The sequence below is a fragment of the Ursus americanus genome, chromosome 10 (genome assembly GCF_024610735.1).
Source record: "Ursus americanus isolate L20-20 chromosome 10, mUrsAme1.1.p, whole genome shotgun sequence".
In the NCBI taxonomy this organism is placed as follows: domain Eukaryota; kingdom Metazoa; phylum Chordata; class Mammalia; order Carnivora; family Ursidae; genus Ursus; species Ursus americanus.
The window spans coordinates 70,204,148-70,222,150 of NC_142136.1; positions in this window are offsets into that span (position 1 = coordinate 70,204,148).

Here is an 18,003-nt window from a genome sequence, read left to right on the forward strand (position 1 = left end):
GATCTATGCACACCTATGTTCATTGCAGCATTATTTATAAGACGTAGAGCCAAGATTTGGAAGCAACCTAAGTATCTATCAATAGGTGAATGCATAAAGATGTGATATTTATATATATATGCTATGATATATTATATGATATATATGGCAGATATATGAAGGAATATTACATAGCCATTGAAATAAATGAAATCTTGCCATTTGCAACAACATGGATGGACCTAGAGGGTATTACGCTAAGTTCAATAAGCCAGACAGAAAAAGACAAATACCATATGATTTTGCTTATATGTGGAGTTTAAAAAACAAAACAAATGAATAAAAAAAACAGAAGGAGATTCATAGATATAGGAAACAAACTATTGATTACAGAAGGGGTAGTGGTTGGGGGCCAGCAAAATAAGTGAAACAGATTAAGAAGCACAAACTTCCAGTTATAAAATGAACAAGTCATTGGGATGTAATGTACAACACGGAGAACACGCTCACGTTCTAACTTTGTAAGAACTTGGTATGGTGATACACGTAGCTAGACGTATTGTGGAGATCATTTTATAATGTAAAAAAATATCAAATCACTGATACTCACTTGAAATTAATAGGATATTGTATGTCAATTATAATCTATAGGGTGCCTGTCTGGCTCAGTCGGTAGAACATGCAACTCTTGATCTCAGGGTCATGAGTTCAGGCCCCATGTCGGGCGTGGAGCCTACTTAATTAAAAAAAAAAATTATACTCCAATTAAAAAAAAAATCCTTACAAAACTGGAAGAGGACTTCAACTATCTCCATTTTGACCTCTGTCTGTATTTTCTAATTGATTAAGTTCTTTCCAGTTTATCTCTTAACTCAAGCAAAAGACCCAGCGGGATAAAGCCCGTAAAGTGTCCTGTGATGGAAACTGAAACTACCCCCTCAAGCAGTAAGGACTGCCCTGAGCCAGCAAGACCCTGTGTGACTGCTCCAGGACAATGACTGACCTGAGCTTTACTGCCCACCTGCACGCACACACTGACCTTTGTCCCGCACTTTCCTTACATAAACCTGCAAGCATTTTCAGCACTTAGGAGACAGTCTTTGAGATGTTAGCACACTGTCTTCCTGGTGTTGGCCTCACTGAGATAAATTCCTTTCTCAGGTCACCACCACTAGACTCTCTGCCTTTGCATTTTGTCAGCAGTTAACTGGCTGAACCTGGCCTGTTTGCCCCCCCCCCTCCAAGCCAGGGGCTCTTGCTCCCCTGCACCCTGGTTATAAAGCAACAACTAGAACAGAAGCTACGCGAGAGCTTGGCCCTTGTCTGTCCATCTTCCACACTGCCGTGTCCCTAAGGCCTGGCACAGCGCTCAGCACAGAGTAGGGGCTCGATAAATACTTTAAAAAAAAAAAAAAAAAGGAGAGAAAGAGACACCAGGGATGAGCAATTAGAGAAAAGGCCATGTGAGGACACAGGGAGAAGGCATCCATCTACAAGCCCTAAAAATTGGTCTCAGAAGAAACCAACCCCAGTGGCACCTTGATCTTGGACTTCCAGCCTCCAAACTGTGAGAAAATAAAAGTGGTACTTTGTTAGGGTCACTGAACGGACTATACATACCCTCGAGGCCAGTGTTTGGATATGTGAGTTGTCCTCTGGGAAGGAACATCCTGACGGGTGAGGCAGCTCCCCTCTCCCGAGGCACTGATTTCCCAGACAGGGTCTGGGCTGGCAGCCGAGCGACCAGGGCTGGGTCCTGCAGGGTCTGGGCCTTACCCCAAGGCGCCCTCTGCAGCAAAGCCCCTGAGAGTGTGATAAACCATGAGGACTGAGATGGTTATGAGGAAAATACAGCAAGGATGAGGACAGTATTATAGGAATCAACTCAGGGATTTGCCATCAAATCCAGGCTTTAAAATCTTAAATAGATTTGCATTCACAAAACAGCATGTCAGAATCTGAGGGAATCTTAAAGATCATCTCATCAAACTGCTTCTTGAAAAAATGGGGGCAAAGAGGCTCAGAAAAGTTGAGATTCTCTAAAGACCTAGGGGCAATGTGAAAATCAAGGTGGACCCCAGATCCTGGCTTCCTAGGGTTCTCTCCAAGATATCCTGTTCAGCTAAAACTGATTTGACAGTCACCACACCACACCACACTGGCTTTAAATACAATTTAAAGTTTCCGGCTTGAAAACAAAGCCAAATATAAACTGCACTGTGTGTAAATTTGGCGGAGCTAGTCAGAGCTACGATTCTGTCCCAGTGAGGAAAATTCACGAGAGCTCAATACTCATGGCACAATATGCTCTGACTGACCCCAAACAGCAGAAAACATGGAGTGAACCATTTTTTGTGAATTTGTTCCAGGGGGAAGCAAGCTAGAACAGATCTCTCTCCCTTCTCTCCCCTATTTCCTCTCCCTTCCCCCCACCACCCCTTCCCTTTGCTCTCCCTCTCTATTGTGTCACATTATCTGGACATCTTCAGTAACAGAATCTCATTGTTTAATGTAAGGGGCCAGAGTTTCAGTCCAGAGGTGATAAAGCTGAAAAACAGAATAGCTACCCGCCCTCAATAAATGTTAATTTTCTTTTTTGCTGTAATATTTGTGCAACATTTCCTTTATCAGTCACTTTTTCTTTCTCTTATACAGATTTTCCCAGAATAACTAAGAAGTCCTTACTGAATCAGTGCCTCCCAAATCCTGCTATTAAAGGCTTCGGACTTCTTTCAGACGTCCTGACAGAATTCTCTCCAGAATGTGACAGGGTGTCATGAGCTGACTCAGTTGCCTGAAAGTTGCAGAAATTTCAGACACAAGTGACTTAAACAGTAATGGATGTATCTTCTCACATAAAAATAACTGCAGAGGGGCAGTAGCCCTCTCAATGAAAAGAGCATTCTGCTAGATGAAATACGAAGGGCATCGTCTGCAAAATGAAAGGACTGGTAAAGTGGCAGCAAATGCTCAGCCCAAAGTCCAGAGAAAGTCGGAATCAGAAAGAGAGGGCGCCTGGGTAGCGCAGTCTTTGGGCGGCTGCCTTCGGCTCAGGGCGTGATCCTGGCGTTCCAGGAATGAGCCCCACATCAGGCTCCTCCGCTGGGAGCCTGCTTCTTCCTCTCCCACTCCCCCTGCTTGTGTTCCCTCTCTTGCTGGCTGTCTCTCTCTGTCAAATAAATAAATAAAATCTTTAAAAAAAAAAAAATAGAAAGAGAAGGAATGCTCAGCCACTTTGCTCCAGGACCTTTGCTGCATCAAGCACAACAAGGACTTTTCAGACTTGTGTTCTGAGGCCTTCCTTGTCTGAGGGAGAAATCGATGCCCAGGCAGGGGTCTTATTGGAGGGCCTCCTACAGGCTGATACTTCAAAAGGCTCCCTGTCAAGGTAAGTGTGAACCAGAAACAAACCTTCCCTTTCCCCCAAGATCCTAGGGGACCTCACAGAAGGTTGCTGGGTGCTGACTACACCTGGAAGAAAAAGAAGAAAGAGGGAAAGAAGGGTCCTGCCTGGAGGTGTCTTGACTGAAGCCCCACCCTCATTGCCTTGGGCAGGTCTGCAGGCCTAGTTCCTTTCTGGAGTTTCAAGCCAGGTATTGGGTTTAAGGAGTCACTGACCAGTAGAACCCCCAGGCATCTGGCAGAGGCAAATGCAAATCCTCTGTGGAGGAAGCGCCTCTATCCTGATCTCCCAGAAGCCCTAGATATTTTTCTGGGCCGCAGCTGCTCTAGGTTTCACAACCACACGACTTTCAGAGGCAAAAAAGAGAGGGTGTGTTTCCACATAGCCTCTCTCAACAGTGAAGCATCCCAGCTGACTGGGAACACTTCAGGGGCCAGGATTCTATCACATGCCCATGGCTAAGGTACTTACAGGGGAGGGAAGTGATTGGAGGAGATCAAGAATGATTCAGTTGCTGGGACTAGGGATGGTGGGCCTACCCTAGGGCTTTTGTGGAGGAGGATAAATATATAAACAAAACTGAAGCTCTAACAGCAAGGTTAAAAAAATGTGTATGTGGTGGGAAGAAGTGGGGACAGAGGGAGGAACCCATCCGCAGCAGCCTCCCTTGTTTGCTGATAATGTTTTCTAACACTATGACCTTTGGCCTCCCATCATCTGGCAGTTGCTCCCAGGAGAGTTTTACCTCTGTTCTCCCCTGCCAAGGAAGCTATTTCAGCACATGTAGGATTCGCGTGTGGCTTCTGTCACCTTTGTGCTGATTATTAACAGTCAATGGGATAGGCGCCTGGCTGGCTCAGTCAGTGGAGCATGTAACTCCTGATCTCGGGGTCATGAGTTCGAGTCCCATGTTGGGTGTAGAGATTACTTTAAAAAAAATCGTTAAACATTTAATATGATAGTCTGCTAGTTTTGTTTTCCAGACTCTATGTCGTGTCTTGTGAGGAATGACACTTTGCATGATCGACTGCCAAGGCACAGAGTTTGGTGACAAGTTTCAGTTCTCTATGAATCAATAACAAGACTGAATTTTGACTACTGAATGGTTAAAATAGACACCTGAAAGCTTGGGAAGAATTAAAACTCAATGTGTGGAGGTTGAAGGAGGGGGACGGGTATTGGTGGCCTTTCTGGGGCGGCCAGAATAATACGGAGACTGACATTTCAAAGGTGTATCTCATTACCTTCCTCTCCCCCGGGCCCCAGCCTGGCCCAGGAGAACGGGTGTGGAATTCCATGTAGAATGTCACTTCTCAGAGGTCAGGGGATCATACATCCCCAGGCCCACACCCAGGCTCATCCACTGAGGCTTCCCTGGCAATAACCCCATAAATACCAGAGTGACCATACCTCCCGGCTTCCTGGTGTGCAGCTGTTGTCCTGGCACAGCTACTACTTGCATCCTTGTCACTCTAAGAAATGTCCACGTTTGGAAGAGAAAATATATGGTCACCTTCCTCAGAATTGTGACATTTTCCGTATCCTCTAGCTCTGCTTGCACATTCTATGCCTGATCCACATCTCACCTACAGGATGACCCCACACCCTTCTTGCGGGTGGTGGGCAACTCCCCAGGGAAGCCAGGGTATGGACTTGAGACGCCCCCGGGATCGTTGCCCCAAACTCAGGGTTATACTTACTTTCTGGGCCCTGCTTTTAATGTGTTGTCATTTCTACTTTTTTTTTTTTTTAATCATTGCTTCCTCCTATAGACTCCTTTTATTACTACAGATAAATTTTGCCTTGGAATTTAATATTCTTGCCTAAACAGCCCCCCCCCCACTCCTCTCCCTGTACTTTTATCTGGTATACATTATTAATCCTATATAACAGACTTGTCAACCAGAAAAGTTCAGTTCCACAGTCAATTAATTGCCAGGGATTCCAACTTTGAGGGAAAATTAAATTTGAATACTTCTAACAACCCATTTAACTCCAAAATGTTATGGCATTAAATGCCTAAAAGAACACAAGGTAATATGATAGTTAGAACTGAATTGTGTTCCCCCTAACTTACACGGTGAAGCCTTAACCCCAAGTGTGACTATTGGGAGATAGGGCCTTTAAGGGGGTAATTAAGATTAAGTGAGGTCATAAGGATGGGACCTTAATCCAGTATGACTGGTGTTCTTGTAAGAAGAGGAAGAGACGCTAGCGATGTTGCCACTCAGAGGAAAGACCATGTGAGGACACAATGAGAAGATAGTGTCTACAAGCCACAGAGAAGGGTCTCTGCAGACACCAACCCCACTGACACCTTGATCTTGCACTTGCAGCCTTCAGAACTGTGGGAAAATAAATGTCTGCTGTGTAAGCCTCCTGAGTAGACTAATATACACACAGAGTAAGTATATAATCCACTTCTTTCTCACTAATAGCTTACTATCCACTCATGGTTCTCAGACACAGGGAAAAAAAGAGGTAGCCAGGAAATGCTTTAGGCCTTTTGCAGTTTCCTTGGTGCATGACTTTCACCTCTTTAAAGTCATCTTTAGTTCCTATCTTGGTCTGATCCACGCAAAACTGTTGTATGTCAATTTTGTGTCTTTGTATTCTGTTGTTATTGGTCAACGAAGAGCCTTGGGATTACATAGATAGCTCCCAATATGCTAACCTCCGGTTCGCCTTTAATTTCCTGTCCACATGAAATCACTCAAGCCCTGTAAATCCCCGCTCTGTGGGGGCTGCCGGGAGTCCTACCCAGGCCCCCTGCAGGCCTGAAGCCCTTGGTCCCCAGCTGCTGGCATATTGGCAGTTCAGGCTTTCTCCTGCAGAAGACAGCTGCCTCACTCAAGGTACACCCCACCCCAGGGGCAGCCTCCTCTCCCTTCTTCTGCTCCCACAGCCTCCATGTCTCCCCTGCAACAGGCTGGGGACACATCCATGCAGGGCCACGCCTTAGCTGGTCCCTTTGTGGGAATGTTCTCAGCTACCCACGTGGCAAACTTCCTTCCTTCCTCCAAGTCTTTGTTTCCATCTCTCTTCTCAGTGAGACCTGTCCCCATCCACCCGCACAATCCTACAACCTGCCCCATCCACTTCACCCCAGTGCGCTCGGCTCTCCTTCCTGCCCCATTGTTTCCCCCCAAAACACCCACTTCTAAACTACTGTATAATTTTCATGTTTGCTGTCTCCCTCTATTAGCAAGGCAAGAGTCTGTTTTGTTCACTGATGTATTCCAAGCACACAGTGGGTACACAAGAAACCTTTGTTGAATTCGTTTGACACATTTTTCATCAGCTTAAGTAGGGATACGACTTCACTCTTCATAGGATCTAACTCCCTAACATCAGAAAAAGCCATGATGAAAAACATGTTGTCTTCCTTACACTTTGGAGAACTTACGCTGTCTCAGAAAATTCTGAGTCTCAAGGTCAAATGCCATAAAAGCAGTGTCGTAATACCTAGCGTACTTGACAACTATGACAAGTCATTTTTTCACATTCCCTTAACTATAAGTAACAAAATTATTTTCAGAAATTACCAAAACTAATTTTATGTTTATACTTGATTTTATATTTGTCTGCTTGATTCCTTCTTTAGTTTTAAAACAACTCACAACAACAACAAAAGAATAAATTTCCATTTAAAGACAGAATTCAAACTCTGTAAATACATCATGTATGAACCAAACTAAGACATTAAGTCCAGCCCACACTCAGGAGAGAGAAAGTGGGCTCCACATATCAAAGGGAGGAATATTGAAGAATTTGTGGATGTATCTTTGCCACATATGGAAATTATTTAGAACCAACACACAGATTTGGGGGGGAGAAGTATTTTATCACTGATGTTGTTGAGAATGACTGGCCCAAGTGGGTTACAAAAGGCGACCATCTTTTAGTCATTTTTATTATGTCTTCAAATCTTTCACAATGTACCCCTTGTCTATACTGAGGCAAAAGACTCCCCCTTCACTGCTCTTGGTAAACCATGGAATAGAAGGAAAACATTGATGTAAAAGATGTAGGATGTTACAGGTTAAACTGTGTCCTCCAAAAAGGCCTGTTGAAATCCTAATGCCTCGTACTTCAGAACGTGACCTTATTTAGAAAGAGGGTCATTGCAGAGGTAATTAGTTAAGATGAGGTCATGTTGGAGTAGGTGGCCCCCTAATCCAATATGACTGGTGTCTGTATAAGAAGAGGAGACACAGAAACACAGACAGGCAGGGAGAACACCACTCCATGTTCTTGCAACGATGCATCTGGAGGGTAAAAGATGCCAAGAATTGTCTGTAACCACCAGAAGCTAAGAGAAAGGCACCCTCTGGAAGAAACCAACCCTACCAATACCTTGATTTCCAACTTCTAGCTACTAGAATTGAGAAGAAATAAATTTCTGTGCTGTAAGTCATCCAGTTTGTAGTCCTTTGTTATGACAGACACATAGCTCTCCAGGAAAATCTGCACGGTCACCATTTTGTCACTTGGTGACAAAGCATATGAACACCATTCCAATGAAACTGAAGAGAAGCTATTCCCTCTTCCCACCTTCAGCATATGAACACCATTCCAATGAAACTGAAGAGAAGCTATTCCCTTTTCCCACCCTCAACAACTACACGATGGACACCTCACCCAACTGTGGCAAGGCAGATTCTCCCTCTGACACTCTGAATCTTGAAAGAAGGATTAAGTCAGCAATCTGTGATTGTCAGCAGTGGCTGTGGCAGTAAAGCAGCACTACAGCCAATGTGCCAAGACAGCTACGTCAGCCTCAGTTCTCAGCAGACCATTCCTGTGCCAAGTTCTCGGCTATGTCTTTTCCATGACTCTCCAGGCTTCCTATTGAGCTCATACCCCTCCAGAAAATTCCACCTCTGCATAAGTGAACCAGAGTCGACTTGTGTTATTTGTAACCATGAATTATGACTAATACACCCTGGAAGTTGGTTTTTAAGCCAAATGCCTACCGTAGTTTGGTTTCTTGTATTTACTTATTTCTTTCCTGCTGTAAAGCTTCTGCATTCATTCATCCATCCATCAAACATTTACTAGTTGCCTTTATATCCCAAAATACTAGGTGTTTGGCAAACATGGCCTATGAAGACATGACCCCTATCCTTAAAGAACCACAGTCTAGTCAAGAAAGAAACCACAGAACAGTCAAGAAAATAGATGATTATGATACAGAGTGGTAAGTGCTATGATAAACAGAAACGGTACCTAACTGATATGTTGGGAGAAGAAGGAAGGCTTCCTTGTGGCCACTGATTCCTGAACTAGGTCTTGAAGGATAAATTAGATGCTTTGGCAAGGCAGAAAAGGGAAGAGGAGGGACATTCCATTAAGTGGAGGGAACTTAGCAGATCAGAACATTAAATTACTTCAGTGTGTCTGTACATAACATTCTAGGTATGGAGTAGTAAAAGCTGAAGCTATATTTGGACTTTATCCCAAGAGCAACGTATAACCACTAAGTAGAGAGAAAGCAGTCAGTTTTACAATTGAGATTGATTTTCCTGGCAATAGGGCCAAGAATTAATTGGACTGGGGAAGGACTGAAAGGTAAGAAGACCAGATGTGAAAATGTAAGTCATCTGGGAGATTTCAAAAAGGCAAAGGCCAGGATGGGGATGGTAGCAGATGGCAAAGATGGAAAGGATACAACAGCCTTGAGATGAATGGATGTATTCTGAATCCTCTGCTTGCAGTAAGGTACCTCCAAAAGGACAAGGCCACTTGTCTTGCTCATCACTGCCCAGCACAGTGTCTGGCACACAGAGGCACTCAGTACATTTTGATCTGTCTTCAAATGCAATGGTTCTTTCCTTGGCCATGTCCAATCTATTATGGAGCCCATCAAAGGCACTCTTCATCTCTGTTACAGTGTTTTTGATTTCTAACATTTTCTTTCAATGCTGAGAGTTTCCATCTTGCTGCTTACCTGATTCAACTGTTGTTGCAAGTTGTCCACTTTTCCCAAAACAGCTCTTAAAATATTTATCATAGGTATTTTAAATTGCTGGCCCAACAATTCCAAAATCTCTGCCATACTTGCATCCCGTTCTGATGCACTTCAGATTGGGTTTTTGCTTGCCTGTTAGCATGCTTTGCAATTTTTTGCTGAAAGTCATACATGACATGTCAGGTAATAGGAACTGATGTAAACAGGCCTTTAGTATGAGTTTTCTGTGAATCTAGCTGGGGTTTTAGGCTGTCTTTAATCTCTGTTGTAGTTGCAGGTGCCAGAGGCTTCAAAGTAAATAGGGTCTGTGCCTTACAGCTCTTTCAGTTGTGATACACTGCTATTTTACTGGAGCTCTGCCGGTGCTGGTCAAGTGTGGGCAAGGGGAAGTGTTCTTATGTAACCTTATAATTAAATATCAGTCTTTTAGTGTTCCTGTGTTCCTGGGCTGTGACTGTCACAAGTATTCATTAGCTTTTTTTTCCCTTCGCAGGTGAGACAGGAAGGCTGGAGGGGGCTGGAGGCAGGGAAAGGCCCTTCCCCAGGTAGGACAGTCCTTTCCTTTATAAAGTAGGCCTTTGTTATAAGAATGCTCTAGGCAGGGGTGCCTGGGTGGCACAGCGGTTAAGCGTCTGCCTTCGGCTCAGGGCGTGATCCTGGCGTTATGGGATCGAGCCCCACATCAGGCTCCTCTGCTATGAGCCTGCTTCTTCCTCTCCCACTCCCCCTGCTTGTGTTCCCTCTCTCGCTGGCTGTCTCTATGTCTGTCAAATAAATAAATAAAATCTTAAAAAAAAAAAAAGAATGCTCTAGGCATATTTATTTTATTTTATTTATATATTTGAGAGAGAGAGAGAGAGCATGAGTGTAGGGAGGGGTGGAGAGAGAGGGAGAAGCAGGCTCTCTGCCGAGTGTGGAGCCGGAGATCATGACCTGGGCTGCAGTCAGGCACTTAACTGACTGAGCCACCCAGGTGCCCCTAGGCATATTTTTAAATGGTAAATATTCTCCTTCCTCTGCCAGAGCCATGTGGGGATCATTCTTGGCTCTTCATCCTGAAAACCTGGTGAGGTTTTTGGAGATAAAACCCTCCAAAATGTGGCAGACACCAGGAATTTCTTACTCTCAGGCTATTCCACACTGGGCCTCCAGCAATTTATCAAAACTGTCCTCTAAGTATTCTCACCAGCTTATGTCTCTAGAGCCTTCTGTACAGGTAAGGAGATCTTGGCTGTGACTCTGGATTGGCCTGTCTCTTCAAACCCTGGGATGTAGCTCTTCCCTGTGACCTCCATATCTGCTGGGTTCAAGAGAAGGTATTGATTTTTAGCTTGTTCAGATGTTTTTGCTCTAAGGATGGGAGTGATGACTTGCAAGCTCTTTACACTTTGGAGCTGAAACCAGAACTTCCTCAGTACATATCTGTTGAATGACTGAAGCACAGTAAACAGGGCTGAATGAACACTTGTGGAGGGAATGTATTAGATAGAAGGGTCAAGGATGAAGAAATAGGAGTCAAGGATAAAAAGGAGTCAAGGATGAAACCAGGTCTGGCTGGGGTGAGAAGTGGAACACTGGATAGGGAATACAGTGGGATAGCAGATACTTGGGGAAGGGAAATTAAAAAGAAAAAGAAAAACAAAAACAAAACCCTTAACAGAGAGTTCTGCAGGGCACCTGGGTGGCTCAGTTAAGTGAACGCCTTGGGCTCAGGTCGTGATCCCGGAGTCCTCGGATTGAGCCCCACCCCATGCTGGGCTTCCTGCTCAGTGGGGAGTCTGCTTCTCCCTCTCCCTCTGCTCCTCCCACCACTCCTGCTCTCTCTCTCCCTCCCTCTAATAAATAAAATCTTTAAAGAAAAAAGGCCAACAGAGTTCTGCTTAGTTACATTCTGCATACTTGCGAATTTTGCTCCGATTACCCGAAGGTTTCTGCATTTTACAAATCTATTATCAGAGTTATAGGAAGAAGAAATAAAGTAAACCATGATCCAGGGGTTCAGGATTGGTGTGCATGCTGGCAAGACAAGTTCCATCTCCTTTCATTTGAAGATATCCACTTTGAAGATACCCATGGGTGGGTCCCCACGGGTGGGTCCCCCCCCCACCCCCCCACCCCCCCCCACCCCCGCCATCAGTGTCAGCCAAGGTGGTGTGACTATCCTGTTTTTATAACCTCGGGAGTGCAGTGGCCTGGAGGGCACAGTAGTAAGACCAGAGGGACATGGGAGCAGCCTCGGAGGGGAGAGATAAGACAGTACACTTTACCTCCTGGGGCACAGGCATGGGTGGGAGCTTCTCCTGCTGAAAGCTCCTTCTTAAACGTAACTGCCTTCTTACACTCCTCCTTAAAAACTCCATTCCTTTTCTGTTTAAAAAAATAATGGAGGAAAGACCTTCCACAGCAGGGTGGGAATTCCCAGGAGGATCCCTTCCACATCTCTGTGAGAACAGCACTATCAAACAGCAAATGCAGAGTGGGAAGAATAACACAGTTACTCACTTTGGCTTCCATTGTCTTATGGATAGTTAGAGCCTTAGACTAGAGGGTTTCATGTTCTTTGAGCCTCCACTGTTGTGTGCTTCTGGTTATCAAGAGGTTGACCCAGGCAACCTACAAGTTCACCCTGGCTCCTCCATTCATTTCACAACAGTTATTTCTCATTCTCAAGGAACTTTTCCAGAGAAAGAACTCTGGATTGTCTATCAGGAGTTGGTTTCCATTCTGTCTTATCTTGGGCCACCTGTGACAGGCCAAGGATGTCAGTTTGCCATGTGGTTGCTGATTCAACTGTGAAGCTTGTAGCACTGCTTGGAAAAGAATCACTTTTGCTAAGTCCTGAGGGGTTTTTTCCCCTAAAGCTTTGTAACAAATATAGGTGATTTTGCATGGGGGTTTTTTGGTGTGGGTTTTTTTTTTTTTTTTAATTCCCTCTCTTGTTTCCTTTTCAGTAAACGCTTAAAAAAATAAAAATAATACGTGTTCATTGTTGGAAATGTGGAGAATACAGAAAATTATACTGTCTATCGTATTTAATACACAATAAAAATTGTTAGCAATCCCATCATTCAAAGATAATTGCTATTAACACTTGGTATGTTATGTTATGGGCTTTTTTCTCTGCATTCACGTGTATACTTATACTTTTTAAACAAAATTGCAATATACTCCTTCTAATTTCCTTTTTGTCTCAATGCCATAGTATGAAAAATTTTCCATGTAGTCAAATATGTATATATATATATAGTATAATAGCCTTTCTAAATACACCATTATATATATATGCACTATTCCTCTATTATTTTATTCATACAACATAGTTATAGTTACGTAGTGTTATATATTTAGGACTTTTCAAATTATAAACAACCTTGTAAAAATCCAAGTAGCTAAATTTCTCTATCAATTCATTATTATTTTCCCAACAGAACTTGCTGGGCAGACAACGTGGATGCAAAACATTAATGATTTTAGTGCATATTGTTACATTATTTTTCTGAAAAAGCCTTTACCCATTGACTTTTCACCAACAGCGTACGACAGTGTGTTAATTTTGCCTCAGACTGGTCAAATACATTTAATTTAAAAATAAAACCTTTGCCTATTTTGAAGTTGGAAGATGACATTTTAATTGTTATCCTAAGATGAGTTTATTTGATTACAAGTAGGAATGAACATTTTTTCCCCCTCTTTTGCTGGTAAAGAATAACATTTCAGATAGAATTCCAATTGGTTTTGAAGTTACACATTTTAGACTGGTTTTATGAATAAAACCTTCCCATTTCCATCATTATTACATAATAAATTTGAATACTGTTTGTAACCACAGTTTGCTGAATACTCTGGTACATATTTCTTTTAAGTGATTGAGCAAGAAGGTGTGTAGTCATAAACTCAGTTCCTTAGAAAAATAAATATATCAGATAATTATTCTCTGTGGTTCACAAGGGTAGATTTTGCTTACAATTTCGTAACTTGGGAGCACTGAACAAAATCATCTCATTTCATTCATTTGACAAAGATTGACGGAGTTCCAACCACTGCTGTAGATGTGGACAGTCTTGCGTGAGTCGGTCATGGTTCTGTGCTTACAATTCTAGTGCAAGGAATAGATGACCAAAAAAGGAAAACATACAAATAAATAAAACAATATAGAATGTGAAGTCTTTTTTTTTAAAGATTTTATTTATTTATTTGACAGAGAGAGAGAGACAGCCAGCAAGAGATGGAACACAAGCAGGGGGAGAGGGAAAAGAAGAAGTAGGCTCCCAGCGGAGGAGCCCGATGTGGGGCTTGATCCCAGGACCCAGGGATCACACCCTGCGCTGAAGGCAGATGCTTAACCATTGAGCCACCCAGGCGCCCCTAGAATGTGAAGTCTTAAACAAGAATCTGTTGAGCTAGAGCATAGCAGAAGAGAACACACTTTGCTAGTTTGGCAGAATGCTCAGAGAAGACTTCTCTAGCGTGACATTCAAGTTAACGCCTAAAGGAGAAGTGTGATAACCCTGATGGTAGGAAGGAGTTCAGGGGTGCAGAGATGGATAGTGGCCAGATCATTTGGGGTCTTTCAAGCTACAGCAAGGAGGTTGAACTTTATTCAGAATTCAATGGGGAAGCCATTGAAGGGTTTCAGGCAAGAGAATGACGTGATCCTATATCTACGTAAAGATGATCATGCTTTGTTGCTTTGTGTAGAATAAAGAGTAGAGGTGGAGTGCCCAAGTAAGAAACTGTTGCAGCAATGCAGATGAGAGAGTATGGGGCCTGGGGTAAGGACCTGGACACAGGAGGAGGAGGACTAATCCTAGAAACATGGTCTATATTGTGGAATCACATGTGCATGAATTTAACTGACTCTGCTGACTCCAAATCCTTCCCATATCCAACCCCATTAAAAATGGAACTGACTCTTCTTAAGAGAGGAAGATGACAGTTGCTCTGTGGGGTCACAGAAGGAAATGCTAACCTGAAGCAGTGGCCAGGTTCTTCCCTAGAATTTCTCAAACACAGTAGGATGTGTGCCTTATTAAACAAAATTTAGATTCAAATCCAAACATCACTGAATACCCGCCAAGTATCAGACCACGTTCTAGAAGCTTTCATATATATATCCTATTTCACCTGCTGTGGTTGAAAATAAAGCCATACTTAAGTTACTACACAAATAAAGCAAATTTGATTTATGAGAAGCCCATTCATTATTCTCCAAGCTCTCCCTTCCTTGAAAAGTAAGACCCCTTGGGTGCATACTTTGTCCGAATGAGTCAGTTTTATTTACTTCTGTTATGCAGAAAAAAAATTGAGAAGTCTGATCTGACTGCCTAAGTTTCTCACTTCTACTTTTGTAAGGCTTGTATAGAAAACAGTACATCCAGTTCTCACATCTAAGGGCTGGAGGCCTAACCTCTGCACAGACCCAATTACAACTCTAGTGACAAATATTTTCATGTACAGATAATCAACCATTTCTCTTAAAGAACCCCAAGGTCCAAGACGGTGGGTCAGGACAGGATATAACATCATTACTTCGTTCCCAATTGACCTTCCCCTAAGACCAGACAGGCCCTGGCATTGGCCTGGCTTACCAGCCCAGCCCTTTCCCTCCACCTCTACCACCACCACCACCACCATTATGGTGGGTTTCTTCTTGAGGGTCATTATTGTACATTTCTGACACTTAGCTTATTTAGAACCATCCCAGCACATCAGAAAGGTTACCGTAACTTGAAACCCCAAGGGGAAAGAGGCAGGATTTCTGATTTACTAGGGAAATCCTTAGTCCCTTTGCAAGATTTACAAGAAGAGAATATCTGTTTTGGACATTTAAAACTATGCAGTGGTTTTTAAAAAAATACCAGGTGAAAACTCTCGGTGTCAAGTTCAAGAGCAGTGGGTGAGCTTCAGATTTGGGAGTGGTGGCTGTATTGGTAGCTGAGTCACAAGTGAGGATGTGGTTGTGGAGAAGACCTGAGGAACCTGAGGAATAGTACAGTTTGAGAAGCAAGACCATCAACGTAGCTGAGAAGGAGCTCTTAGGGTAGTAGAAAGATACAGAGGTGTCATGGACCCCAATGGGGGAAAAGATTTCAAGAAGGAATTTGTTCAACAGCATCCAAGGTAACAGAGGTCAAGAAGCCAAGGATTGAAGTCAGGTTATGAATTTCTCAGATAGATACAACTTATTCAGGTCTGTTTTGGCACATTATTGATCAAGGTCGTATGATTGGATTACATTCCCTTTCAACAATTTGTGCTCGGAGTTGTATAATTAGACTCCTATCAGCACAGTACTGACAATCACCTGCTAAGTAGTAATTGGTATAATGAAAGTCATTTCATCACATCTTATTCTGCTGATTTTATCAGAAGTGAAAAAGCCACTTTCCTCTTGAAATCAATAAAATCTAGTAATTACTATATTCTGTTTTGGCTTTGCCACTTGACTATGGCACTGGTCTGTATAGCATGGGTTCTTCTGAGTTCGGTATATCTATTCACGTGTCAGGTAATGACTCAATTCTCCCACACTTTTTCCTGGAATACCTATCCTAGGTGATAGGACATCGTCTGGTGTCCACTTAGCTTGCGCATGTCATTTATATATTTAGTCCACTTCTTTTCTCTTTAGTCTGACATTATTAAAGTACTTTTACCTGGAGCCAATGTGATCGTAAGCAGAAATATAAATACAGGTGATATCAAGCATCAATACAATTTCAGAATATATTTACATTAAAATTACTAGGTTCACTGAACTGAAAACATAAAAATTCAAAATCCTCCTGTAGACCTGGTGACTCATGTTTCAGAAACACACCCAGGGAGATTATGCCCAATCAATGGACACTCCTCCTTTTGTGCCTAGACTTTATTTTTGGTTTCTGTCTTGAAGGGAAGAAGGCTTGAGTGGGAACCCATGTGGAGCAACCAGACAATTACTGGTCTGTGATGATATCCATACACTTCGTTTTGAATCATTTTTACTCCTTTCATATATTTTCATTTTTTCCTACAAAATAAATGAGCATTTTTTTGGTAATTAAGTGTGGTTTGTTAACTTTTTTTGTTTCATCCACAGCCCCTCGTCGAGTGACAGATTCCAACTGACAGTTGGCTAAGGCTTCTTTAGTTTAATACATACTCAAGCACTTAATATTATTTGGGGGGAAAAAAGGAAAAGGGCTTGCATACCAATTATTATCACATAGAGCTCTGCAGCAGAGAGTAAATTAAGAAGGCCTGGGTCTCTCCATGGGTAAGAGCAGGGACAGCAAAGCACGGAAGTATACTGGCTACTAATTGTTCCTGCCCATAACACAGAGCATCTCTTAAATGCCTTCCCCTTCTCTTGATTTTCATGAGAAATCCCGGCCTTGGGGACAAGGACGTCCTTAGAGCTATTTGCTGATATTACTTCCTCTTTCTGAGTACATGATAGGATTTCACATTTTCACATGGCCTTGTGGCTTGTTTGGGCCAATCAAATGTGAGCAGAAGTGGTATGTATCATTTCTAGGGGGACATCTTTAAAAGCTGGTATCAGATTCACCATATTCTGTTTTCTCTGCCTTGATGCCAGTGATGATATTAAGATGATAGCTCCATCAATCTGTGTTCATGAGTTAAACTGACAGGGAGTAAAGCTTTCAAGTGACCCAAGATGGGCAGGAAAATCGAGAGATATACCTTTGCCATTTTAAGATACTGAGATTTGGGGCATGACCTTGACCTGCTTGATTTTACAGAGGCCAAGCACCTGAAGTGGTCATTTCCTCCTATCTCAACAAGAAGGTCTAAGCTGGCTAAAACAGTTAGAAAGTGGATGCGGCTAGCACAAACAGATATTATTTTAGTGAGAGTGAGATCATGCTTTACAATTCTCAAAAGCATTTTTGCATAGATTTATTTCTTCTCCCTTGTGATCTTGGGAAGAGGTCAGATCTCTACCTCTTCCTTCTGGACCAACACTCCTTGGTCAGTCGGCTGCTCTCACTGCCCATCCCCCTTCTAATGTGCCCCTAACTTAGCACTTAGTACACTGTACTGCAATTTTAAAATATGATCTGGCTTCCTAGGAAACTGTGTTCTGTTCATTTTTATATACCTTCTTTCCAACCAACATCCATGCTCCACACTTATTAACAAGTGCTTCATAAATGCTCATTTGAAGAACCTGAGAAGTTAAGTGTCACATCCTAGGTTACAAGTAGCAATCAGGATTCAAATCTAAGACTTCCGATTCAACATCCCAGTGACTTAACTATCATTTACTGAGCACTGAGAAAGAGAAAGCAGCTCTGATATCTGGGTACTGACCTTGATGTTGCTATGAGCTGGTCGGGACCGCATTCTGTGGACTAAAAACAATTTCACAGAATGACATCAGACAAAGCCATTCTAACCATGATCCAGACAAAAACAAGACCACTCTGCAATCTTGTCTAAACACAGACAGATTAGGAACACTGTTTAAACCACAAAAATGACCAAAAATGTCTACTACGAGCTGCTTCTTTGTCAGTAATGGCTTTTTTTTTTTTTTAAAGATTTATTTATTTGACAGAGATAGAAACAGCCAGTGAAAGAGGGAACACAAACAGGAGGAGTGGGAGAGGAAGAAGCAGGCTCATAGCAGAGGAACCTGATG